This window comes from Aquarana catesbeiana, linkage group LG02 (assembly GCF_042186555.1).
Source record: "Aquarana catesbeiana isolate 2022-GZ linkage group LG02, ASM4218655v1, whole genome shotgun sequence".
Lineage (NCBI taxonomy): Eukaryota > Metazoa > Chordata > Amphibia > Anura > Ranidae > Aquarana > Aquarana catesbeiana.
The window spans coordinates 693,842,491-693,868,723 of NC_133325.1; the positions used below are offsets into that span (position 1 = coordinate 693,842,491).

The window sequence follows — 26,233 nt, forward strand, 5'->3', positions numbered from 1 at the left end:
GCTCCATCACACATTTTCCATAGGAATTTCCGACACACAAAGTTTGAGAGCTTGCTATAAAATTTTCCGACAACAAAATCCGTTGTCGGAAATTCCAATCGTGTGTACACAAATCCGACGGTCAAAGTGTCACGCATGCTCAGAATAAATTAAGAGACGAAAGCTATTGGCTACTGCTCCGTTTATAGTCCCGACGTACGTGTTTTATGTCACCGCGCTCAGAACGATCGGATATTCCGACAATTTTGTGTGACCGTGTGTATGCAAGACAAGTTTGAGCCAACATCCGTCAAAAAAAATCCATGGATTTTGTTGTCGGAATGTCCGATCAATGTCCGACCGTGTGTACAGGGCATAAGAGTGGCAAGGATGTGGAATTCCCTTCCACAGGCATTTGTTTCAGCAGGGAGCATCGAGTTTCAAAAAACTTTTTCAAACTTTTCATCAAGTTTCAAAAAATTAGAGAAGCACCTGAACGACCACAACATACAGGGATATACAATGTAAAACTGACATATAATCACACATATAGGTTGGACTTGATGGACTTGTGTCTTTTTTCAACCTCACCTACTATGTAACTATGTAACTATATCACTCACCAGCCACAATGCCACCTAGTGACAGAAAAGAGAAGAGCAGCAATTCCAGAATTAGGGGGAAATCAGTGGATCTCCTAACCATTAGCTAGGACAAATACTACCTGGCAAACTAAATTTTGTTAGCAACCCTGCCTAAACACCAGAGTGCTACAGTTTATTATTTTTTTAAATCATTTTTAAAATATTTTTTTCACAGTGCTTCTGCGGAAGGGGGTGGGGAGTATGTGGCAGTAGCTGGTGTCAGTAGGGCAGTGGACGGTGTTTTTCATTTCTTTCACAATGCTTTTTTGGGGGGAGGGGGTTGGGGCAGAAAGACAGTGTTGGTAGGGCAGGGGGGAGTGGTGTCAGTAATTTTTTATTTTAGATTTTTTTTTTTTTGCAATTTAATTTTTTATAATTTTTTTACAATTTAATTTTGTAATAATTATTGTTTGTTTTTTTTTTTGTTTTTTTCTTATCAGCCCTGTTGGGGGCTTTGGTGAGCATTGAAGATGAATAAACAGGAAACATAGTCTCCTGTTCATTCATAAACTGAAGCAGAGTAATCACAGTTTACTCTGCTCAGTTATTACAGGACACAGGAGCGATAGCTATTTGGAAGGGGAGGTGCCCCTAGGCATGCTGGGTGCATGTATTTATGTCCAGGGAGCACCTGGGCTCCTCAGTCTTTTCCTGGAGAGGAGAGGTCCAGTTGGGAGGGGGCAGGTTGCCTCTCCCTAGCACAAGCTGCCATGCGGCCTCGGGTGGGCGACCTGAGAGCCTGAATGTTAAAACCCAGGGTTCTCCTAGAAGCTGAATGAGGGAGGACATCCATGAATCCTGTCTGTTATCATGAAGAAAGGTGACCTGCGACCAGGGCCTTGTGAGTACAGAGCTAAAGGGGACGACTGGTGTTTTGAAGAGCAGGGTCCACCCAATTCCTTCTGTTTGCAAGGGACTTTGCTCAGTCTTGTACATGCTGCTACAAAATTCTACTGAGAAAGCTGTCCTCAAGTGTCCCCTATCCCAGTTCCCAAACAAAAATAAAACAACAAAAAAACACTACAAGCCCTAGACTAGTCATTGGAGTAATGAGCAGAAGTTATGTGGGAAATACTGTGTGCCTGGCTGTGGAGCGGAAATTGGGAAGACCCAGGCAACACACTAGCAGCTCCTAAAGGGGTAGCGCTACAGGTAATACTATCCAGAATTGTAAAATTACTAAATTGTAACTTTCAATTGCCCTTTAGAGTGGCCTTGTAGCCTCTTGTTACCAGATTCTGTTCTGTGCAACCTCCCTCTCCTGCTCCAGTATGTACTTTAGTGGCTTCAACGGACTCCTAGAATCCTGTGCTTGCACTTTCTCAGGCTTATAGACCATTTTTTACTACAGGTGAGCCTATAATAATGCCGTGTACACACGAGCAGACTTTCCAGGAGAAAAGGTCAGACGGAACGAATCCGTCTGACATTCTGATCGTGTGTGGGCTTCATCGGACCTTTTCTGTTAAAAAATCTGACGGACCTTAGAAATAGAACACGTTTCAAATCTTTCCGATGGACTCGATTCCTATCGAAAAAAACGTTCCTCTGTATGCTAGTCCAACGGACCGAAGAGGACACGAGGGCAGCTATTGGCTACTAGCTATTGAACTTCCTGTTCTAGTCCGGTCGTACGTCATCACGTTCAAAACGATTGGACTTTGGTAGGATCATGTGTAGGCAAGCCCGTTTCGTCGGAACTCCTTCGGAACTCCGTTGAAAAGTCCTTCGGAGTTCAGTCTGACGAGAAGTCTCGTGTGTACGCGGCATAAGGCTTACTTGTAGCTACCCAGGATACATCCTAAACCTTTACGGTTTAGGAGATATCCCCTTTATTTGCATGTGCCGATGTCATCGGCACATGTGCACTGACACAAACTGAAGCAATGGCACGTATGTGTCACAGCGGTGGAGCCGCAAAACCCGGAAGTAATCCCCAGGAGTGATGTCACTGGCCAGTGCTGTGTATGGGCACCGCAGCGGGGGCTTCGATCTCAGGTAAGTATTACACAATGAGATGTGCATACTAGCTCATTATGCCTTTGTCTTGCAGGTGTTTGTTTTTTTCAAAGTGGGTTTACAACCACTTTAAAGTGTATGTATAGTCAAACTTTTAATTTATTTTGGACAGAGTAGGCAAGGATTATAGCCAATGTTAAGTTTTTATGCTGGGTAGATTCTTCCTATTTATCCCGCAGATCAAGTGATGAGGGTAAATCATCCAGTGGAGCACTTTTTTCGGTGTCAACTGTCTAAGGGGGGATTAGTACACTCCCTTTGTAAAGAATTGGTGCATCTCTGGATCATCAAGTTTAGGGAAAACTCTGCAGAGGGACACAGTCTGGAATAAATAAACTCAAGGGGGTAGGGGTATGGCACCAACCAATAAAAATACAGCTCTCTTTAAAACAAGGGCCCCCCCTGGGGGGCGTGGCCGGATGTGAACGAGGCAGGACGTGATCCCTTGGAGCTCCGGTTAGCATCCGTTACATTTATCCTGATTGCGCCCAACCGATCGCCCTATTCTCGCCGCCAGTACGCTCCGGATCTAGGGGAGGTGACAGGGAACACAGTGATGCCATCCGCGGGGGTTAAAAGGCAGCCTAAACAACACTCACAGCCGTCGTTAGATCAGAGGCAGCTGCGTTCACGAGAGAGCATGGCGCCTAGCCCCTCCCACACATCTCACTTGCTGTGTCGGCTACACAGCGCGCCAAGACACAGGCTGGCAAGATGGCGCAGCGTAAGTCCCCCACACAGCAGGCTCCAGAGTCATCTCCTTCTCTGCCTCAAGAAATTGAGGTGGACACCGATGCCATCACAGGGCCAATACTGGAGGCCATAGCAGCCTCAAAGACTGAGCTGGTTAGTCGCATTGACTGTTTGGCGTCGGAATGCAATTTGATCCGCCATGACTTGGATAAAATTAGAGGCAGACTGACATCGGCAGAGGATCGCATATCGGAGGTGGAGGATGTCACACACACACAGAGCTCCCAGTTACATGAACTGAAGGATATGGTCAGGGCGTTGCAACACAGAGCGGATGATGCTGAAGACCACCAACGCAGAAATAATGTAAGAGTGGTGGGGCTCCCTGAGGGGGTGGAGGGGTCATCCCCGTCGACCTTTGCAGAACAATTCTTTAAGAAGTTATTATCGCTGGGGGACTTGCCACCTACTTATGTGGCGGAAAGGGCACATAGAGTCCCTACTGGAACCAGGCCTTCAGGTGCCCCACCCCGGCCATTCTTGGTTCGTTTTCTTAACTATAAAGACAGAGACATGCTGTTGGTTGAAGCGAGAAAGCATCAGGATCTCAGATATGAAAACGCCAGGATCATGCTTTTTCCAGATTTCTCTGCAGAAATGCAGCGCAGACGCCGATCCTTCACGGATGTAAAGAAAAGGCTCAGAGAAAAAGAACTGAAATACAGCATGCTATATCCAAGTCGTCTCCGAGTCCAATATAAAGGTTCTGTTAAGTTCTTTGATACCCCACAGGAGGCATGTGATTGGCTGGATGCTACCCCATGAATTTACAACACAACCAGGTGAATCTGCAATGTGCCTCAGTTTTTATGTTTTTTTCTGAACCTGTTGTGTTACAACCTAAATCTTTCTGGCAATTTTGGAGCAGATACCTCGTGGCAAAACAGAGCTGTTGTGGGGGAGTGATCCCCGCTGTTTATTTAATTCTATTTTTTTGGCTGCTGAAGGGAGGGGGCTGCTCTTTCTGTTTAACCCCCTAGACATTTAATTTCTCAAGATGGGGAAGTAATTAAATCCCTGCAATATTTGTACCCCTGTTCTTTTCCCTTATTGCCCATATGATTTTTCTATTTGGGTGGTCGGGTGCAAGCGATTCCGATATCTGAATTCTACCGGAGACTTCAATGCAGTTCACGGACACTTTCTTTATTCAAAGTATGCCGTACTTTTGTTCTACAGGGTGGAACTCTCCGAGGGTTGGTAGTTTTCGGGATCAAGCTGCATACCGGACAATTTTTCTTTTTTTTTGTATTTTTCTTTTTTTGTTTCGCCTATTGTTTGGGTGGAACCATGTTTCAGATTCTCCAGGTTCTGGTATGATAGCAGGGGGGGTTTTGTTAGACCACTGTCGCGGATATTTTAATGACTCAACACATCTGTCTTTAATGATACACATGTCCTCATATAGTTCTTTTCAAATAATCTCTATTCAACTACAGTTTATCTTGAAGGTTGTGCATTACACAATATTCTCTGATGGATAGTAGAATAAGAATTTTATCATGGAATGTCAAAGGTTTGAATAGCAAATTTAAAAGAGCAACGGTTTTCCAATATCTGAAACAGGTGAAGCCACATATCGTCCTCATGCAGGAGACCCACCTGGAGGGCAGCAAGATCTTGTCTCTACGTAAGTCATGGGTACAGAGAGTGATTCACTCAACCTATTCTACATATGCAAGAGGGGTGTCTTTAATCAGTAAAGCTGTAGCCTGTACAATACATCAGGTGATTACGGATCCGGGAGGACGATATGTGGTGGTTTCCTTGGAAGTATATAATCATAAATTCATATTGGTCAATGTGTACTTGCCTCCCCCATTCCAGGTGAAGTTTTTGTTTGATCTAATGGTAACACTGGCTCCTTTCCTTCATTTGCCAATCCTACTTATGGGTGATTACAATGCCATTCTAGACCGGGTGCTGGACTCCTCCAATGCTGCTAGGTCGGCCTCAGCGGATCTCTGCTCATGGGCTGATATGGCAGGACTAACAGAGCTATGGCGATGGAAACACCCTGATGCTACGGCCTACTCACATTTATCCTCTGCACACAGATCTTCCGCGAGGATCGATTTGGCCTTTGGTAATACCTCCTTGTTGAGGTTTGTGTGTGCAACGGAAAAGTTGTCAGGAGGGATTTCGGACCATAATCCTCTGCTACTTACAATGAGGTTTTCCTCAGGTACCAAAAAAGGGTGTTGGAGGTTATCTCCTGACTGGTTAATGGAGGATCAGGTGTGTACTCATGTTCAAAATTCAATAGAAACATATTGGAAATGTAATGAAGGTTCAGTAAACCCAAGTATAGAATGGGATGCCTTCAAGACAGTAATTAGGGGGGAGTGCATCTCTGCTATCAGCTCAGCAAGGAAGGATCAAAATTCTGAGGGAGAGTCTCTTCTTGCCTTGGAACGAGAGGCAGTGCAACAACAGGCAGACTCTCCTTCCGAGCCAGGGTATATTTCCTTGTTGGAAGCAAGACGCTCGATTGATATCCATTTTAAGACCCTGGCTGGCAAGGAGATTAAGCAGAGGACGGAGGTCATTTTTGCTGAAGGAGACAAGAATGGCAGACTTTTGGCTAATATGGTTGCGGATCACAAAGCTCCGGTTAGTGTTCCGGTAATAAAGGGAGAGGGTGGAGCTCTCATCACTGAACCAGAAGGAGTTTTAGGGGAATTTATCCATTTTTACTCAAAGTTGTATTCTCCTATACCACAATATAATAATGAGGAGTTAGACGAGTTATTGCAAACTCTCAATATGTCTAAACTGTCGGAAGCTGATGCTGCATCATTAGACGAACCTATTTCTGTGCTTGAAGTAGAGGCTGCCATATTAGCGTTCCCCCCTAAGAAGGCGCCGGGTCCGGATGGATTCCCCGCAGACTTCTATAAATCATATTTATCTCAAGTGGCCCCTAGGCTGACAAAACTTTTTGCTTTTTGTTGGGAACAGGGTACTTTGCCGGCGTCCATGATGGAGGCATATATGGTGCTCCTTCTGAAGCCGGAAAAGGATCCTTTGGAATGTTCCTCATACCGCCCCATAGCACTTTTAAATATGGATCTGAAAATTCTTGCCAAAGTATTAGCAACGCGAGTAGCAAAGGTTCTCCCCACGGTGGTTGATATTGACCAGACAGGTTTTATGCCTGGCATGTCAACTGACACAAATTTAAGAAGACTTTTTACTCATATCCAAATGGAAGCACCTGAGTTCCCGGAGAGGGTCGTTGTCTCCATAGACATCGAGAAAGCTTTTGATACCGTAGATTGGGGGTATATGCATAAAGTGCTGGGAACTTTAGGGTTTGGCCCTGTGTTTTGTCGCTGGATAACAATGCTGTACAGTGAACCCAGGACGGCAATAAGGTTGGGGTTGTCAATCTCTGATTTCTTTGGTATTAGTAGGGGCACTAGGCAGGGGTGTCCCCTCTCTCCATTTCTGTTTGCAATGATGATGGAACCAATTGCCAGGGCACTAAGGAAATCTAGTGAAGTAGGGGGCATACAAGTGGGGACAATTCAGGAATGTGTGGCGCTGTATGCAGACGACTTGCTCCTGTTCCTCCGAGATCCGGGACCTTCACTGAGAGCTGCACTTAGGATTCTAGATAGTTTTGCCACCTATTCTGGGTTGAAGGTGAACTGGAGCAAGTCGTCTATATTGCCGCTTGGTCCTGGGGCACAGGCGGTGAGGGATAATTCTCTCCCGCTGCTCTGGGTTTCCACAATCACATATTTAGGGGTTAAAATCACAGCTAGCATTTATGAATATGTGAAGTTGAACCTTCTCCCCCTAGTGACTAGGTTAAAACAAAAGGTCCAATTATGGCAGAAACTACCGCTATCTCTTATGGGAAGGGTGAGCCTATTAAAAATTAAATTCTTATCCGTCATCTTGTATTTTTTGCGCCATTCCCCCACCTGGGTACCGAAATCCTTTTACTCCACCCTCGATGGAATAATAGGATCTTTTATATGGCATCCACAGGCACCAAGAATTAGCTTAAAGACCCTTCAAGAGCCATGGGGACAGGGAGGGTTGGCTCTTCCAGACTGGCAAAAATATTATTTGGCCGGCCAAATGGTTTTTGCCAGACGTTGGCTGCTGGCCGATAATGGAGACTCTGCTAATGTTCTGGAAGCAGCGTATATTGGATCGTATGAAAGCCTGAGCTTAACCCTATACAGAGGCCCGAAGGCAGGCCTGCCTATTACGGTCTCTATGAAAGCCATTATTAGAGCCTGGGAGGTTGCTACTAAGTCAGTTTCCCCTAGTTATGTGGGAGTTACGCCATCAGCGCCACTATGGTTTAATCCAAATCTTTCTCATTTCTGCTCCATTCCAGATCCCACTGTGTGGTCAGGTAGGGGCATAAAAAAACTAGAGGATATTGTTAGAGAGGGGGATCTCCTTACCTTTGACCAACTTAAGACAAGACACGATCTTCCAAACTCTGTTTTTTTTCGGTACCTGCAGCTGCGCCATGCTTTTGGGGCGCAGTTCGGGGACCGAAGGGTAGAATACCCTCCTTCACCCCTGGAACTTATGTTAAAGGATGATGATTTATCCAAACCATTATCAACAATATATAAATCCCTGTTTAAAAAAACACCGATTGGGGTGGTTAAGTGTAAGGAACGTTGGGAGAGAGAGGTTCCAGAACTACAAGGGGAGGATTGGGATGATATGTGGGATCACCCATTTAAAAATCTAGTCTCAGCATGGGACAGACTAATTCAATTCAAATTTCTCCATTACATCTACTTAACTCCAGCCAGGCTGTCGCGGATTTTTCCGTCCTCAGATGGACGGTGTTGGAGATGTATACTTTCCCCAGCGGATGCAAAGCACATTTTTTGGGATTGCCCGAAAATAAGTAATTTCTGGAGGGAGGTCACAGATTGCCTGACAGAGGTGCTTCATACCCCGATACCCCTGACTCCCAGGGTGTGTCTAATTGGTTTGGTGGAGGAGGTGGTGCCTTCCTTGGCGCACCGCACTCTACTAAACATAGGTTTATTCTATGGTAAAAAAGCTATTTTGCTAAAATGGAAAAAGTCAGCGGCACCCACACTTTCTTTCTGGAAGGCTTTGGTTAATTCGGTTATACCCTTGTATAAGGCTACATATAGAATAAGAGGTTGTCCAAAAAAGTTCACCAAAGTATGGCAACCATGGTTGGATACAAACGCAACAGTGGGCTAATAAAATAAACACATTTGTGGGCTGGTAAATTGATGTCTTAGAATGGGAATGGTAGGGGTGGAGGATGACGTTGTTGTATAGAAGCTATCTATGTCTCCTGTAATGTCTTGATATACGAAAAGGATGAAGATACTGCTATGCTTTCAGAGGACAGAGTGAAACCATATATACACTGTATAACTGCATTTTCTATACAGCATTGCAATATCCGTGACAGCTGGTCGGGTGGGGATGGGATGGGGGAAGGTTTAGGGTATAGTTGGTTATGTTAGGTTCCTAGTGTACAGCCCTGCGTGGCACACTCGAAGATGGGTATGTTGCCCATCGGGTTTTTTTGGATGGTAAGTTGTATTGTTTTTCTTTTATGCAAAATCAATAAAAAGAATTAAAAAAAAAAAAAAAACAAGGGCCCCTCAGAGGTCACCCGAATTCAGTAATCTATGTATGATTGTGCCAGAGGGAGCACCAAGCAAATGTTTCTCAGAGTTCAAAAGCATTTACAGTATTTGATTCCAAAGTGATTGTCTTGGAAATTTTACAGATAAGAAATTCCTATACTAATATTGATTAATGGTTCCAAAATAACAATAACTACTTTAGTAGGGAGCAGACAGAAAAAGATACACTCTTACGCATCTTTCTGATTAACTGTTCTTCGTTATTCTGCGCTTTTTTTCCGGTTCTTTTAAACATACTCATTTAGGTATCACATCAATATTAAAGTGTTTCTAAAGAGTTAAGGTTTTTTCACCTTAATGCAATCTATGCATTAAAGTGAAAAACCTTCTGTGCTGCATCTGCCCCTAAATCCCCCTTTTCCTTACCTGAGCCCATCCGATCCAGTGATGTGCACAAGCGCAGCGGCTCCCACCGCTGTCTCTCTCCTTTTTGAACAGATTGATAGCAGCGAGAGTGAATGGCTCCCACTCCCGTCAGTCAAATCTGGTGATGCAGGAGCGGGGCCGAGTCCCACTGCCTGTGTCAATAGATGCAGTAGCAGGACTCGAGAGCGTGCATGCACGGGTGGCCCCAGGGAAAGCGCCTTTCCCTGGGGGCACCCTATGAAAAGGAGGGGCCTTAAGCACCAGTGGGGGACCCCTGAAGAAGAGGATTTGGCTGCTCTGTGCAAAAGTATAGGCATGTTTGTTATTTTTATTAAAGAAAGAACCAAAGCTTTATAACCACTTTAAGGAAAATGCTTATAAGGTAGTAAAGGAAATAGTGGGGCAACCTAGAGGTGAGGATAGTTTCTTATCACAGTCTTAGGCAGTGGCGGCCTATCCCTAATCCATGCGCCCAGCCCCTAATCTACATGCAAGGCGACGGACGCATGGATTCCTATAGGGTTTTTTTTTTCAGAAGCACGTGATTAGAGCCAGAGACTCGAATTGGCTTAAAAAAAGTGTGAGTTCGGCCTGAGCCCACCCAGTTGTGTAACAATAATGAATTAATATTTGCTATTATCTTCCTGATTCTCCTCTCAGCAGGAAGCAGGTCCTGAGACCTGATTGGCCGAGAGGAGAAGCAATCGTATTGGCCGCCGCACCGAGGGAAGGAGAAGGGAAGCCACCGAGGAGGAATCCGCCGTGAAGCCTGAGACGCAGAGGAGGAGGAGATGCAGGAAGGAGCCGAAGCTGCCCATGACCTAGATGGGGTAAGTGTGGGATTGACCAGGGGGGGTGACAGTGTAATGCCCCATACACACGGTCGGATTTTCCGACGGAAAATGTGTGATAGGACCTTGTTGTCAGAAATTCCGACCGTGTGTGTGCTCCATCACACATTTTCCATTGGAATTTCCGACACACAAAGTTTGAGAGCAGGATATAAAATTTTCGGACAACAAAATCCGTTGTTGGAAATTCCGATTGTGTGTACACAAATCCGACGCACAAAGTGCCACGCATGCTCAGGATAAATAAAGAGATAAAAGCTATTGGCCACTGCCCCATTTATAGTCCCGACGTACGTGTTTTACGTCACTGCGTTTAGAACGATCGGATTTTCCGACAACTTTGTGTGACCGTGTGTACGCAAGACAAGTTTGAGCCAACATCCGTCGGAAAAAATCCATGGATTTTGTTGTTGGAATGTCCGAACAAAGTCCGACCGTGTGTACGGGGCATAAGTGTAAGCGGGGCTGACCAACCGAGGGGGGGTGGCGGCGGGATGTCTTGTTTGCCGCCCCCCCAAAATATACAACACCAGCCGCCACTAGTCTTAGGAATGTAAGTAAATGGCAGAAAAGTTATCATAATGCCAAGGGCTTTGGCTGCAGTGGACAAAGCATACCTAATGGAATTAATTTGAATACATGTGTAGCCCCTTTTTGGGGGGCTTTTGAGAAATGTCCCTCAACAAACAGGAAATAGCGCTAAACCTGTAGGTAAATAACAGAACCAGGACCTTGAGTAAGTGGAAGAGTGGGTTTGATAATAAAGTTGGCTGTGCCTCCACCCAGGACAGGGCCTCTGTGAACAGAGGGGATTCCCTTCCTGGTAAATTAACCAGTAATCTAATCAAAGTAATTGGGAGCAGAGAAACTACTGTAACTAGCATAAAACTGTAACCATAAGTATAAAGATGCACACCAGTATGGAAATAATACGAACTTTTTTATTCATTATTATTATTAATTATTAATTATTATTAGTATTAATAGTACAATGTACAAACAGATGATATCAACAAAGGACCGAATAGGAGTAGATTTGTGCACATATACCTGGGTATATATAGTTATTAAAAGAGATACCTGGTTGCAGCAAAGTCTAGTTGCAGGGGTCCCTGAGGATGATCATGATATGGCCTTTGTCTTAGAGTCAAAGACCTTAAGATAGGATCAGTGATGATAGGGAGATCCTTCAACTAGACTAGAACGCAGATTATGCCACATTGGCTGCCTTTTTCCTTTTGATCATGTGTGAAATGAAAAAAAAAATACTTTTGGAATCTGAAAAACATTTGTGTGGTGCTCCTTCTGGATCATTTTTACATAGCAAAATATGAGCTTTTAAACTTTCTCATCTCTATCCAAACAAAAAGTGCTGGCTATACATGCACTTAAAGTGGTAATGGGGACAACACCTCTACACAGTCTCATAGGGTAACACAGGGCTGGACTAGGACAAAAATTTGGCCCTGGACTTCATCCAGGCCGGTCAACTTTAATTTTGAGTGTCCCCATCAGCACCCCCTTACATCAGAGTGTCCCCAACAGCGTCCTCCTTACATCAGAGTGTCCCCAACAGCACCCCCTTACATCAGTGTCCCCCATGAAGCAGCCCCCTTTCATCAGTGTCCCCATCAGCAGCCCCCTTACATCAGTGTCTCCATCAGCAGTCCCCTTACATCAGAGTGTCCCCATCAGCAGTCCCCTTACATCAGAGTGTCCCCATCAGCAGTCCCCTTACATCAGAGTGTCCCCATCAGCAGTCCCCTTACATCAGGGTCCCCATCAGCAGTCCCCTTTCAGAGTGTCCCCATCAGCAGTCCCCTTTCAGAGCGTCCCCATCAGCACCCCCTTATATCAGAGTTTCCCCATCAGCAGCCCCCGTCACATCAGAGTGTCCCCAACAGCACACCCCTTCACATCAGAGTGTCCCCATCAGCAGCCACCTTCACATCAGAGAGTCCCCATCAGCAGCTCCCTTCACATCAGAGAGTCCCCATCAGCAGCCCCCTTCACATCAGAGAGTCCCCATCAGCAGCCCCCTTCACATCAGAGAGTCCCCATCAGCAGCCCCCTTACATCAGAGTGTCCTCCCTCACCTCCCGCTCCCACGTGCACTCACAGTTCTGAAGGCAGCTTCTCGTTCCTCTGTCCAGTCATGTGATAAGTGACAAGTGATAAGGGGAGAGAGGAAAGAAAGTCTGCCGGCTGTCTATCTCCCCCTGCAGGCTGGAGGGAGCAGAAAGCCTAATCCTCACTCCAGCAAGTGTCTGCAGCTGCTCCTTGGTGACAGGAGTGAAATCGCGATCACTCACTGTCAGAGAGGAGCTGCTCCAGGACTGCACCTGACCGGCCCACTCAGCCATCGGCCCACCTGTCCCAATGGCCAATTCATGCCTGGGGTAACATCTCAGAAAGCAAGCAATTGTGCTGCAAGTTTGAAAATGACTTGCTAAGCTATTGCTAGACTTGCCAGGTTTCACAAGTTTGTTGCACAATTGCCGCATTGCATGACTCCAGATCAACTTTCTTTGCAAACATTCTACAAGTCTGCTGCAAGTTCTGGTTCAGTTATGTTGTGCAATAGTCATCCCACCACAGGGGTCACTGTGGCTGAATTTTCATGCTGTAGACTTGCGGAGCGCTTGCTTTAGACTCACCACTGCAACTTTAGCCATGCAAATTTGCTACAAATTGGAAAAGTGTCAACTAGAACTTTTACTTCAAATGCTCTGCAAGTGTACAATTGCCAGTGAAAATGTGCAGCAAGTTAACAGACTTACAATTCAACACTGCCGCAAACTTGTGGCAAGTGGCAAGTTATCCTTGCTATTTGGGATGCACAGCTGAGACTGTTAATCACGTGCTGTGTGTTGGAGGGGGGCAGAGCTGTCCCCCGGAGTCTCTTGGTGTCAGCTTTGACTGCCGAAGTGACTCATGCAGATAACAGAGGAGTGAGAAGGGAGACAGAATTCACACTTTGGATAGAGGCAAGTACATGCCTTTGTATTTGTACATTTTTCTTTTCAGAAGTGTACAACCACTTTAAGGTTTTTCAGAAAAAAAGGAATTTAGGTGCTCGACTAAAAATGGATAGTGAGAGAAACATTTTCTATAGCTGCTCTCTGTAGCTTCTGCCCTGTAGTGCTGAACTGGTTAACAGCTTTTTCAGCAAGAGGAGGAAGCTGCAGGAAGAGTTCAACAGACTGAACCAGGCAGCACTGCACTGTGGGAACTGTAGTCCAGAGGAGAGAGACTCTACTGTAATCAAGAGCTTTGAACTGCATTTGCCAAAAAGAAAGATTGCCAGGAGGAGGGGAAAAGCAGCATTTTCTTAGGCTGTGTGGGATACAGCTTTCTCTTGCCATGAGGGAGACCAGAGAGTGCACATTTCTATCTAATGTGCATTATTACTGCTGCATATTGGCAGTCTGAGTGGGATCCTGAGTGCTGAGTTTGGGGGTGACAACAGCCAGAGTCACCTGGATGCATTGCAGAGTGTGGACTAATCACTGTGTGTGATTGGATTGTGAGCTGCCATATCGCTGGGACTGGTGAACTGCTACTGTGGGGATTTACTATCTGCTGCTAGAGCGACTGAGCTGTTTAGGAACTGACAATACAGACATCTAGTAACCTTATTGCTGCCTGTGGGCCCCAATGCTAGCCGGATGGAAGTTAGAATTAAACACAGAGACCTTCAGCAATTTTTTTTCATGCTAAAAGGTACCTCTCAGGGGACATTGCAACATATCCCAGCCATTCTCCTATAGTGCACTCTAGACTAGTTATAGTATTTTTATTCATATTACAGTTAATGCTTATATGCACTGTTTATTGTTGACTTTGCTGATTCATGAGTTAATCCTGGTCTAGTGGCAAAGAACTCTATTCTAAGTTACTTTGTCATAGTGATTATACTATCTAGCGGACTGTGTCTGAACCTACCTTCTGTGTTTTCATTTATGTTCAAACCACCATTTATTCCAACCCGTACCAATACATTAAGTTCATCCGCCACTAAACGGTCTTGTACCTATTCCCTAGAACTAATTCACATCTAAAGGTATCTATACTCATGTTCTTATAAGTGCTTGCAGTAACTTTCATTCAACCAGGTGTGTCAGAGGGGCTGAGATTGTTCCTGGAGTCAAGGCACAAAACAGAGTTCCCAAATTACAAAGCAGCTCCTGCAAGGGTAGCGCTACATGAAGAAGCAATTTAGAACCTTTCAAAGGGTGAGCCTTGTCCCCTGAGCCATTTTAAAAGCAAAATATTATTTTCTGACTGTAGGATAACTTTTTTTTTTTTTGACTGTAGGATAACTTTAGGCTGGCAACAAATGATCGTTTGACATTCACATAGGCAGTTTAGAGTCTAAATAAGTCAGTATATTGTGGCAAGAATTAAAGCTGAGCTCTAGGTCAGTAAATACTGTCTAAATACAGAAGGTATGTGTATTCTTAGGTAGTGCCACTGCCCCTGGCTGGCAGTAGTTAGTATACAGCTCTGCTGTAACCAGCTGAGCTGCAATTTATTTTTTAGGTCTATTCAGGCTTTCCCTAAGCCTGATGGTTGAGTGCTCCTGCAATAACAATCCCCTGTGCATAAGTATCATAGCCCAACAGGTGAAGTCTCTTATCGTAGATATGGAAAATACCCTTGAAGCCTTGCTGCCCTCTAGGGCTGGGGTTGTCCTCAGAGACACTGTGAAAATAGATAAACACAGAGGACTCACTGGCTTAGGAAATTAAAAAATGCTCATCAGGCCACAGGTCGTGGCTCTACTCTCTGCTCTCTCCTCGTGCAGGGCGACTGGTATTTTATCTGCCTCCTCCTGTAGTTTTCTGCAGACAGTCTGTATTTTGGGCTGTTTGGCCCTTCTCAGAGCTCTGCTGTCTGCACTGGCCCAGTACAGAACATTGATGATGTCACTACTTTTACAAGGTACAGTCTGGGTTTGTAAAGGCATTTGTTGGCCACAAAGTGGATTTATATCCTTTGGCTATTGAGGAAAATGTGTATATTAGATTTTCTGTGGTTGGATTTAAGCTTTAAAGTCAATCAGGGAAAATGTTGCCACTCTCTGGATCCCTAATAAACTGCCCCTCACACATGCATATATTATTGACAGTTATGTTGACATGTGACAGTGTCTTCACATGTACCCTTACCTTAAATGTCATTTAACAGTGACCAAATTCATCCCAGTGTAGCTCAAGTTGAAAAAGATCAAAAAAGGTAATAATAACTTAACACACACAGGCTATTGTTTCCCATGAAAGGACTGCAACGAAACAATGAGTGCCCAGACACAATTAAACCTTTATTTCTTAGCAGAAGGCAGCCAGCTAGAAAGTACACTCTTTCTTGTCTCATTTCCAAGTCTTCATCAGGTCTTCTCTTCCTTGTACAGCACAGGCTGCTCTTTGCCTGCGATAACAATCTCTGCATAAAAGAGATGATCTAAGCTGGCCATAGATGGGTTTTTGTTTTTTTTGTTCAGCCAGCAGACTGAACGAAAAAGAATGTACAGACTCCTCCATATACACAAACAACATTGATGGACTACCCCCCCCCCCACCAGGACATTGTATTCTGACAGCAGAACCCTTTGCTAGCAGAATGCACGAATCAGTGGCTGCAGCCATCTATTGACAATGTTTTCCATCTTGTCCCCTTGCCAAAAATCAATCTAATGATCGTTTTCTGTTGAATGGGGATGGGTACACAATGATTGAAATCCAGCCGGTCCCTGTTGAATCAGCCGATATTCAATCCTTTATATGGCCAACTTTAGTGTGGCCATAATTGGCTTTTTTTCCACACTGATCTACCACCTGATACACACTTGGGTGAAGACTGTACTTTTTGGGCTACCCAAATGTGCATTAATTGGCATTTCATACCACAGGAAGCAGTTCATTTCACTCGAAGAGTTTTTCCAACCCATGAGACGAATGGCTTGAGAAATGTGTCTTGCAGCTAGATGTCTCTCTGCCCATCATCCTCAGATTGATATATGTGTAGCGGTCTCCCTGACCTCTAAAGGCCTGATGGTGCCCCCAGAGTCAGGCAGAGCTGACATTCCACCTCAGGGTTCAGGTTACTAGGCATGGTGGGTGTAGTGCAAGATGGAAAGATGGGCGCCAGTCAATTTTTAAAATGAACAAAGAGTTTTTATTTCTCTTAACAGAAACAGGGGAGAGAGGGTTAGAGCACAGAACACCCTTAGGCAAATGCAATAGCAACTTGGCAGACTCTGCAGACAAAATGGGACTAGGCTGTCTTGTAGCAACTGCTGTCTTCTATAGCAACAACTTCACTCACAGTTTCCCACTCTAGATCTTCAAGCTCAACTCATAGTATCCCACTGTAGATTCTCAAGCTTAGCTCCCAGCTACCTGCTGGACTTCTCAAGTTTCACTCACAACTACCCGCTGTATTCTTCAAGCTCAGCTCGCAGTATCCCACTGGACTTCTTGGACTCTCAACTACCTGCTGGATCCCTCAATCTCAACTCACAGCTCCCTGCTGTACTCTTCAAGCTTCACCCACACTACACGCTGGGCTCCTGGACTCACAGCTACTCACTGGATCCCTCAGGCTTGACTCACAGCTACCCACTGTACTTATCTTTAAGCTTTACTTACAATTACCTGTACTCCTTCAAGACCCGCTCACAGCCACCCACTGTATTCCTGGATGAGTCTCTACTGAAGCTTTCCCGCTTACTTCATCACCTCTGGCTAGTAACGCGTCTGCTCTGGTACTCCTTCAAAACTCCATCCTTTCTACTCTTGCCTCCGGCAACAGGAGTGGTCATCAGCAATGATCAGGCTTCTCTCAGGCTAAGCCTCTACACAAGTGGTTTGGCCTCAGGCTTCAACCCGCCTAACCCGCTGCTGCTGCTGCTCCACACACACCCACCCAGGCCCAGCCCAGGTGGAAATAACCCCGATCACCTGACTTCTTCCAAATAAATAGCTTATCCCAGCATGCAAAGCTGCCAAAGGAAACTCCTGCTAATTGGCTGAGACAACATATTTACTCATAACCTGAATCCACTGTAATCTATCATCCTAATGCCAAAGTCAACAGTGCCACCTATTGACAGAAGAGAGAGACTACAAATTTAACTCAAGCTTAGGACACAAACCAGTGTATCAAAGGACACAAATTAGCCAGGCTAGTAGTTACCACCTAGCACAACTAAATTTACTAGCAGTCCTGTTTAGGACAAGGGTTCTACAATCTCCCCCTGCCAAGCAAACTACATCCTGGAGTCTGCAAAACAAAAACAAAAAATTCTATCAATCCTGAGAGTGGATGTCCTGGCAAAAAGTGGATAGGGAGGGGTAACAGGGAAGGATGAACTGTAATAACAAATACCCGTGGTATTCCACACGAAAATAGGTGAGAATAACTTATATACATTTACAATTAATTAAATGGCATTTCACAGGATGACAGTATGATGACAGGATGATGATAATATGAGACATTATTTACAATTACGTGTGGCGTACCACACAATAGCAAGTGAAAAATGCAATAAGCAACAACCTGATATCCTAACTATCTATCTAATATTTACATGATAATGCAAAGATAACTGTACACGGTGGTGATCCTGTTTCTCCTCAGTCCTCATCTGAGGAAGATGCAAGGGGGCAGGAACACCTGAAAAACATTGAAGCATGCAATATGTAAAATATGACATTTTAGTAACACACTATAGTATATCCTACTATTAAAGCAAAAAAAAAAAAACAGACTTCACAATCAATTTAAGCCACATCCTCTGAGCCTGAGTTAACTACCCCAGCCTGTAGCTAGACAGTGAAAGAAGACTCAGCACAGTGATGAGCTCATCTCTCTGTCCCTCTGCTTTCTTTTTTTATGAGCATAATTCTTGTTAGCACATGCTGCTTCTTCCTCTCACAACCAGCTCTGCTGTACAGGAACTGCAAGACACCGAGAGCAGGTCAAATTCAGGTAATTACATTGCTTGCAACAAAATTTAGTAGAAAAAATGTAATAGATTTAATGATGTTTGCATGATTACAAAGCTACATCTTTTATAAATGCCTAGGGTTTATAGAGTTTAGCTTTAAATATGTTGAATCATTAAGTATGTTTTTAAAGGCCACTCAGAGGAAGAGTAAATTCCTACCCCGAGGGCCCTGGCAGTTCAGGAACTGAGAAATTACACGCATTATGACTTCAGGGCATTTCTATCTGCCAATATGTTTACATTCCATTCACTGGGTTAGTTATTATATGTGTAGTTTGGCCTCTGTGCTAGTCATACTATTTTAAGCTTTTATAGTTTATTTTACACAACATCATTTGCCGAGTGCAGGTTTTAAATGCTGTGTTACTGTTCTATAGTTATGCTTTGTTCTGTGTGTTGTTTTATGCTGCACTTTATCTATAGAGTTATTCTTGTATAGGGAATGTCTTCCATGCAGTTTCCTCTCTTGCTGTAAGGCTACAGCTAATCAAAGCTTCCTTGTCTTCAGTATCACACATAGGATCCAATGTTAGCTCACCCAGTCAATGCTTTTATTCATCCATCTGTAAGAAAGATGAGATACTGTTAGAGCATTGCTGAAATTTGTTTTATACTTTTCTAAACAGCTGTAAAACAGACTTAAAGCAGAATTCCAGCCAAAATTAACAAGAGAAAAATGATTAGCTCATTAAAAGATTAAATAATAAACCCAGGTTTTGCTACAATAATCAACTTTACCTTTTATATCTGCCCAGATTTCAGCTATACAATGTAAGCTATGTATGCTTTAATACAGGGGTATTGCATTAAACTTCAAGAAGGCCAGTCAGTAAAATTTTCTTCCAGCAGAGGCTCAAATCTCATGCTTGTGCTATGGCTCAGATCCTTGTATATACTGTATGTAGTCATTTTATGTAAACAATGTATGTAAAAAAACTAAGCAATGTACAATTTCCATAGCATTTTAGTAAAATTTATTTTCAATTTTCAGTGTGCCCCCTTACAACAGGTGTCTTCATCAAAGTGCCCAATTACATCAGGTGTCCCCATCAGAGTGCCCCCTTGCAACAGATGTCCCCATCACAGTGCCCATTTGCATTGTGTCCCCATCACAGTGTCCTCTTACATCTGGTGTATATATTGGAATGCTCCCCTACCTTTTAGCACCAGGCAGGCATAGGGTGGGAGGCAGAGCAGGCTGTAGGTCTGGATGGAAGAAGTTTCACTTCCATCCTCCTGTGATGCTGGGTTGGGGCACACACGTGATTTCATTGGTGGTTAAGACCATTAATCATAATCCAATTCAGCATGTGTTTTACTAAACCCAGGGGACCAAAGACTTCCACCAGCATTTATGTAGTCACCCTGCCATAAGCAGGAGTGTCTTGTCGAATTTGGACTGCTTGGCTGTAATCAGTCAATGCTAATTTGTAGTCTGTCTTGGTTCAGTTCCCCCCAAGTTCAGCCTGGCTAAAAGTTCTCCTTTCTGTCAGTAGATACAACTGGTACCTATGGTATTGGCTTGTGAGCTGTGGCCTGGGGAGGTCCATGTCATCTAAGCTGTCTCTTTAGGCCTGCCTGCCTGAAGAGGCGTTTATGTAACTAGGCCTGGAGCTTAGGCCTGCAGCTCTCCCTGTCTGGGTACAGGATAAAATCCCAGAGGTGCTGGTTGACTCTCCTGAAGAAGACTGGACATAGAAGGGAGTTCAAAAGGAGTTGGTTGACTCTCCTGGAGAAGAAGATTATAGCTGCCTACAATGTCTGCTGGAAGTTGCTAGAAGACAGGAGCATTGGTCCTGACTTAAAGGCCCTTTCCTGTTCAGAAGCATCTGGAGTTCTACTGAAATCCTGGAGCATCTGAAACCCTTTTACACTGTAATGTGATATGTGAGTAATAAATCTACTCTAAGTAAGTGACTGGCACTCATTTCAAGACAGATCCCCCAATACTTGCTAAGGATCCAGCTCTGAGGTGTAATGTCAGCCCTCCCTTTCACTAGGGATAATCCACCTGCCCTCGGAGGTCAGGGGGGAACTGTATTGAGCTATAGCTTTTCTAACTGCCAGAAATATATACGGTATACAATCAGTTTGCTAGTTTCCTTCAGGATCCCAGGGAACGAGGTACTCAGGAATGGCATATAGCTGTTTAATGGGTATACAAGTGAAAAGTTCAGCTAATGGTAAGTGGTCCTATCAAAATGTATGTGTAAAAAAATTAAAATGTATGATTTGTATTGGGCAGTCATATTCACTCATGACATAGCAAAGCTTTGCTTCCTCTTATTTCTCTGATAGGGTTTGTTTCTCGGCAATGAACCCAATAACTAAAGCTAATAAAGGGACTGGAGGATCTTAGTTATAAGGAAAAATTACAGGCACTGAACTTATTTTCTCTGGAGAAGAGATGATTGAGAGGGGATATGATTTCAATGCACAAATACTGTACTGGTGACCGCGCAATAGGGGTAAAACGTTTCTGCGAAAGGGCATTTAAAAAGACTCGCGGCCATTCACTAAAATTAGAAGAGAAGCGGTTTAACCTTAAACTGCGTAGAGGGTTCTTTATTGTAAGAGCGGTAAGGATGTGGAATTCTCTTTCACAGGCAGTGGTTTCAGCAGGGAGCATAGATCATTTCAAAAAACTATTAGATAGGCACCTAAACGACCACAACATACAGGGATATACAATGTAATATTGACATAAGGTTGGGCTTGATGGAATTGTGCCTTTTGTCAACGTTACCAACTATGTAACTAGAGAGTTGTAGCTGTAAAAATAACATGATGGAGCACTACCAATGAAAAGCTAAAGCAAGTAACAGATCGCATTTAAGAAGAGCCATCAGATGCATTTATGACCCCTCAAAATCTTCAAACTGTTCTCTGAGCAGGTCTGCCCCCCCCCCACCACCACCACCACACACACACACACACACACACACACACACACACCTCCTCTAGCTAATCATTGGTTTGAAAAAATGGCTACCTAAAAGCCCCTTTTTATTATCTAAATTTGTGGTCATGTGGGTCCCCTTTCTTTCCCTCTTTCTACAGCAGACCGGGACAATCCTTTTGTGGGCACAGCCTGAGTGATGTGGACACTTCTTATCTTCTATTTCCATTACTAGAATGTGTCTCCAGTAATGGAGCCCTCTCAGGTTGCAGAGGACTGCACAGTGTGACGGCGTCACCATGAATAGACCAGAAAATTTGACACAGAAAATAACATAAATACAAAATGAAAATTAAAAAAACGTTGATATTGCACAATAACAAAAAACAAAACAAAAAAAAACAGCAAAACCTAAAATGGCAAAGACTGAGAGCTCCTATGCTTATGTAGACATATTTTCACTTTTTATTGTGCAATACAATAAATAGAAGAACCATAAAACAAAACAGAGGGTGCACAGGCTAATAGTAACATACTACTAATAACAAACCGTCATATGTATCCAAGCTTGTTTTCAAAGTAAAACAGCAGCTTCCAGTCTACAATACGTCATCACATCACATAATGGGACAATTGGAAATCCAACAGGCTAACGTGTTTGGAAGGACTTGCCTCTTCCTTAGAGCCAGAGCTCTGAGGAGAGGCAAGTCCTCGAAACACGTTAGCCTATTGAATTTTCCAGTTGTCTCATTATGTAATGTGATGTATTGTGGACTGTAAGCTGCTGTTTTACTTTGACTACAAGCTTAAAAGCTTTGATAAACCTGTCGGTTTGTTGTTTGTAGTATATTTACTTACCACTGTTTTATTAACAAAGAGATGTTTTAGGATAATGCACTAGGCAGGTGTGCCCTCTGTATTGTTTTATTTCAGACAATGTATCCACTGACGTCCCTAGTCATAAGAGGGCAACAAGGCGAGACATGTCCAGTGAAGCCAGCAGGGAAAAATATAGGCAACTGTTGTCTCTGGAGTCAGGGGTCTACTTCCAAGCACCGGAGATTGTGGGATTGATTTACTAAAACTGGAGAGATGGAAAAATTTGGTGCAGCTGTGCATATTAGCCAATCAGCTTCTAACTTCAGCTTGTTCAATTAAGCTTTGAAAAAAAACCTGGAAGCTGATTGGTTTCTATGCAGAGCTGCACTAGATTTTGCCTTCTCCAGTTTTAATAAATCAATCAACCACTGTGTGTCTTCTATTTTACAACAAAATAGAACGAACTACCCAACAACGGGAATGGCAGAAGGCATCTATTCTGTTTCATATCCCTTTATTTGCAAAGTTACTGTGTAAAACAAACAGCTACTAATAAAGAACTAACTTACAGAAATTATGGCAGAGGGACGTCATTCTGTTTCACAGTTTCTCAGTAAACATATTTCAACTTAAATTGAAAATTATTGTGCAAAAAGTAGAACTAACAACCATCAAAATAGCAAAGGTCTTGCCCTGACCTCTATTGTGTTATGTAAACTTATTTCAAGTTTCAACTTTACAGTCCACTGCAATAGAAAAATGTAATAATGCCGCAAAGGCCTGTATCCCAATCTGTTGGAAACAACAGGCACCACCTACGGTGACACAATGGCTCCAGAAAGTGGAAGATATCAGTAAAATGGAAGACTTAGTTCTCACCGCAAAACACCAACAGGAAAAGTACAATAAGACATGGGCGATATTTACTCTGCGGAGGGAGTTGCCCTTATGCCGCGTACACATGGTCGGACTTTTCGTCTACAAAAGTCCGACGGACGCCGACGGACTAAAGCTGGCTGACAAGCCGATCGTGTGTGGGCTTCCCCGGACCTTCAGCGGACTTTCAGCGGACTTTTGCAGCCTCAAATCTGATGGACTTTAGATTTGAAACATGCTTCAAATCTTTGTGTCGTAACTACGCCGGACCCAGAAATCCGCTCGTCTGTATGCTAGTCCGACGGACAAAAAAACGACGCATGCTCATAAGCAAAAACTAAACGGAAGCACTCAGTCTAGTAAAACTAGTGTTCGTATTGTAGGTAGCACATTCCTCACGCTGCAAAATCTGTGATCGTTGAATGCAGCGCATTAATGTCTTCTTTAATAATGCTATAAGAACGAAGATGTCTTGCTATTCATATTCAAACAGAGTTCTCCCAAACTGATTTCTAGATTCTTTTTCTCTTTGATCTCATGAATGATATAGTATTCTTTTTAAAAACAATGTCTCCATACTAATAATAATTTTTACACTTGTTTTTTTTTGGTGGAGTCATCTTTTATTTTAGATTTTCTCCAGATGTTTATTTTATGATTGTTGTCGAACTTATTTTATCTTTATCTAGCTTTTTTTTTTTTTTTTTTTTTGTGTTTGTAAAGTTACCACAAAGAACCATTTTTTTTTTTTTGTGTTTGTAAAGTTACCACAAAGAACCATTTTTTTGTTTTTTTTTAGTTTTTTTTTAGTTTTTTATTTCTTAAATTGAACACAAATACATTTTGATTTCATTTTTGTTTGTTTTTAATGTTGTTTGTTTTAACTTACCACAAAGAACCATTTTTTTGTTTATTGTGTTTTTTTTTCTTTTGTATATAAAGTTAACACAAAGAACCATTTTTGGTTATGTATCATTTTTTTTTAAAGTTACCACTAGAACATTATTAATGTATTTTTTGTGTGTTTTTGCAACCTCAAGGAGATTGTTGTCCCTTGTTAATTTGACATTGTGTCTAAATCAATGATTTAAAATAAAACACAAAAAGTCTTTTCATAAACTCAAATATCCATTTATTCATGGTCTAAATAAAATAAAGAGGAAGTCAACGTGGGAAAAAGTCTGTGGACAAGAAAATTGGGATCTTGAGGAGTCCATATAAGAGGGAGCACAATCTGGTCCAGGAATCCCAGAGATCAACAGCAGCAGCAGTTGATATAGATGTCCCCAGACTGTGGTACTACAACAGCCTGCGTCTTCTGTCAGACCAGACTGAACCCAGGTCATCACTTTCTTCTCTTCCTTGCAGCCTTTCCTCCACGCTGCCCTGCACCCTTCCCTGCAGCCTTCCCTGCAGCCTTCTTTGGAGGCTGTGGGTCTGGTGTTTGAGTTGTGGCAGGAGGAGAGGGAGGAGGAGGAGGGGGGGCTGCCTCATGTAATTGTGTGTTGCTGGTTAGCGCGCCCTGCAGCCCCTTGTGTATTGTTTCCCCAAATAGTCTCTCACAAATGAGGCATTGGCCCCACTCCATTTTAAACAGCCTGCTGGCTAAGTAGCACCCATAGGCCTCTTCAGCTTTGGGGGGGCTCGTTAAAAAATGGGTGGCCTCTCGCATGAGGCGCAGGGATGCCTCCTGTGTCACCGTCCCCTTCCTGGCCCTTTTTTTTGGAAGGCGGAGGGAAGGCACTTGTGATTGTGTCAGGCTCCTACTGGGCCCAGCCACCTCCTGCCTGACACTGGGTCCGGCCTCCTCCTGCCTGACACTGGGTCCGGCCTCCTCCTGCCTGACACTGGGTCCGGCCTCCTCCAGGATGACACTGGGTCCGGCCTCCTCCAGGATGATGCTGTATCCGGCCTCCTCCAGGCTGTCCATGGGCCCAGTCTCCTCCTGCCTGCCACTTTCCCCACATTCCTCCTGGCTGCCCTCATCCTGTGTATAAAAAAGGGACATAGTTTTACGTTTTTTTTTGGGGTTCATCAATGACACGCAATTTGCTTCTCATGACTTGCAAATTCAATGTGAATACATCTCTTAATAAAAGAGTCTAGAAATCAGACACCCTAATTTTTGGAAGCAGGTGACAAACATATTTCGCCACTACTGTCAATTGATATGTATACATCATTTTTTGTTGAAACATATTTTAATCAATTATAACATCCAGTTAACCTCATTAATATTAGGACAGTAAATATTTGTGAAATTAATTTACCTGACTCCAGATAGTCACATCCGGTTCATCCAGGATGGAAGACCCAGCTTGGTCCTCATCAGCCTCTGCTGGGGTGGAGGGAAGGGTGCATGGAAGAGTGCATGGAAGGGTGGAGGGAAATGTGGAGGGAAGGGTTGAAAGTGATGCCCTGGCTTCAGTCTGGTCATCAAGAAACCGTAGTTTATTGTAGTACCACAGCCTGGGTACATATACATCATCTGCTGATGCTCCTGATCTCATGGATTCCTGGATCTTGTTATGCTCCCTCTTATACATGTTCCTCAAGATCCCAATTTTCTTTAACAACGTCTCCCTTGTTGCTTCCGGTATGGTCGTCTGGACAAATGTCAGAAGTCTCTCCAGCGTTGACTTCCTGACATGCTTTAAATAATATTGAGGGTGTTTCACCTCCCACAGATTCCTCATATCTCTATATTTGTCTATGAAAGCCGACAAAAATTCAGGCTCCTTAAATTTGGCATTCATAATGTCTGTAAAAGATAAAGACACAAGACAAAAAACACTTATTATGTTTCTGCTAAACCCTCATCATCTTATCCCTATGTAGGCCTCATCAATCTGTCAAGCCATATAGGCTGCTTGCTACAAAGTTTTTACCAAATTTATAAATTTAAAATTACCTTCGTTTAGTAGCGTCCCAGTCCACTATCACCTACGCACAGAACGTACGTACGACACAATACGTAACAACGTTTTATACACTGCACATGCGTAATACTCCGCCTGCTTGTCCCGCCCCTGACGTTCTTTTTGTTTACGCATATACCCCGCCCTTGACTCTACGCACAGAACGTACGTACGTACGACACGTGCGCAAGTACCCTCTTTATACACTGCGCCTGTGTGAAACTCCGCCTGCGTCACCCGCCCCTGACGTTCAATTTTAACTCATATTCTCCGCCCCTTAACTCTACGCACAGAACGTACGTATGACACGTGCGCAAGGCCCCTCTTTATACACTGCGCATGTGTGAAACTCCGCCTGCGTCGTCCGCCCCTGACGTTCAATTTTAACTCATGTTCTCCACCCATTTTTTGTACGGTGCG

General features: G+C 43.7%; 1 long non-coding RNA gene across 1 annotated transcript in view; it reads left to right on the forward strand.

Annotated features, from left to right (window-relative positions):
• The first annotated feature begins 18,133 nt into the window (after positions 1-18,133).
• Positions 18,134-26,233, forward strand: part of LOC141130071 (uncharacterized) — a 61,630-nt gene continuing 53,530 nt past the window's right edge. Inside the window, exon 1 of the long non-coding RNA XR_012241976.1 lies at positions 18,134-18,282. This is a non-coding gene — a long non-coding RNA (uncharacterized lncRNA). The remainder of the gene's footprint in view (positions 18,283-26,233) is intronic.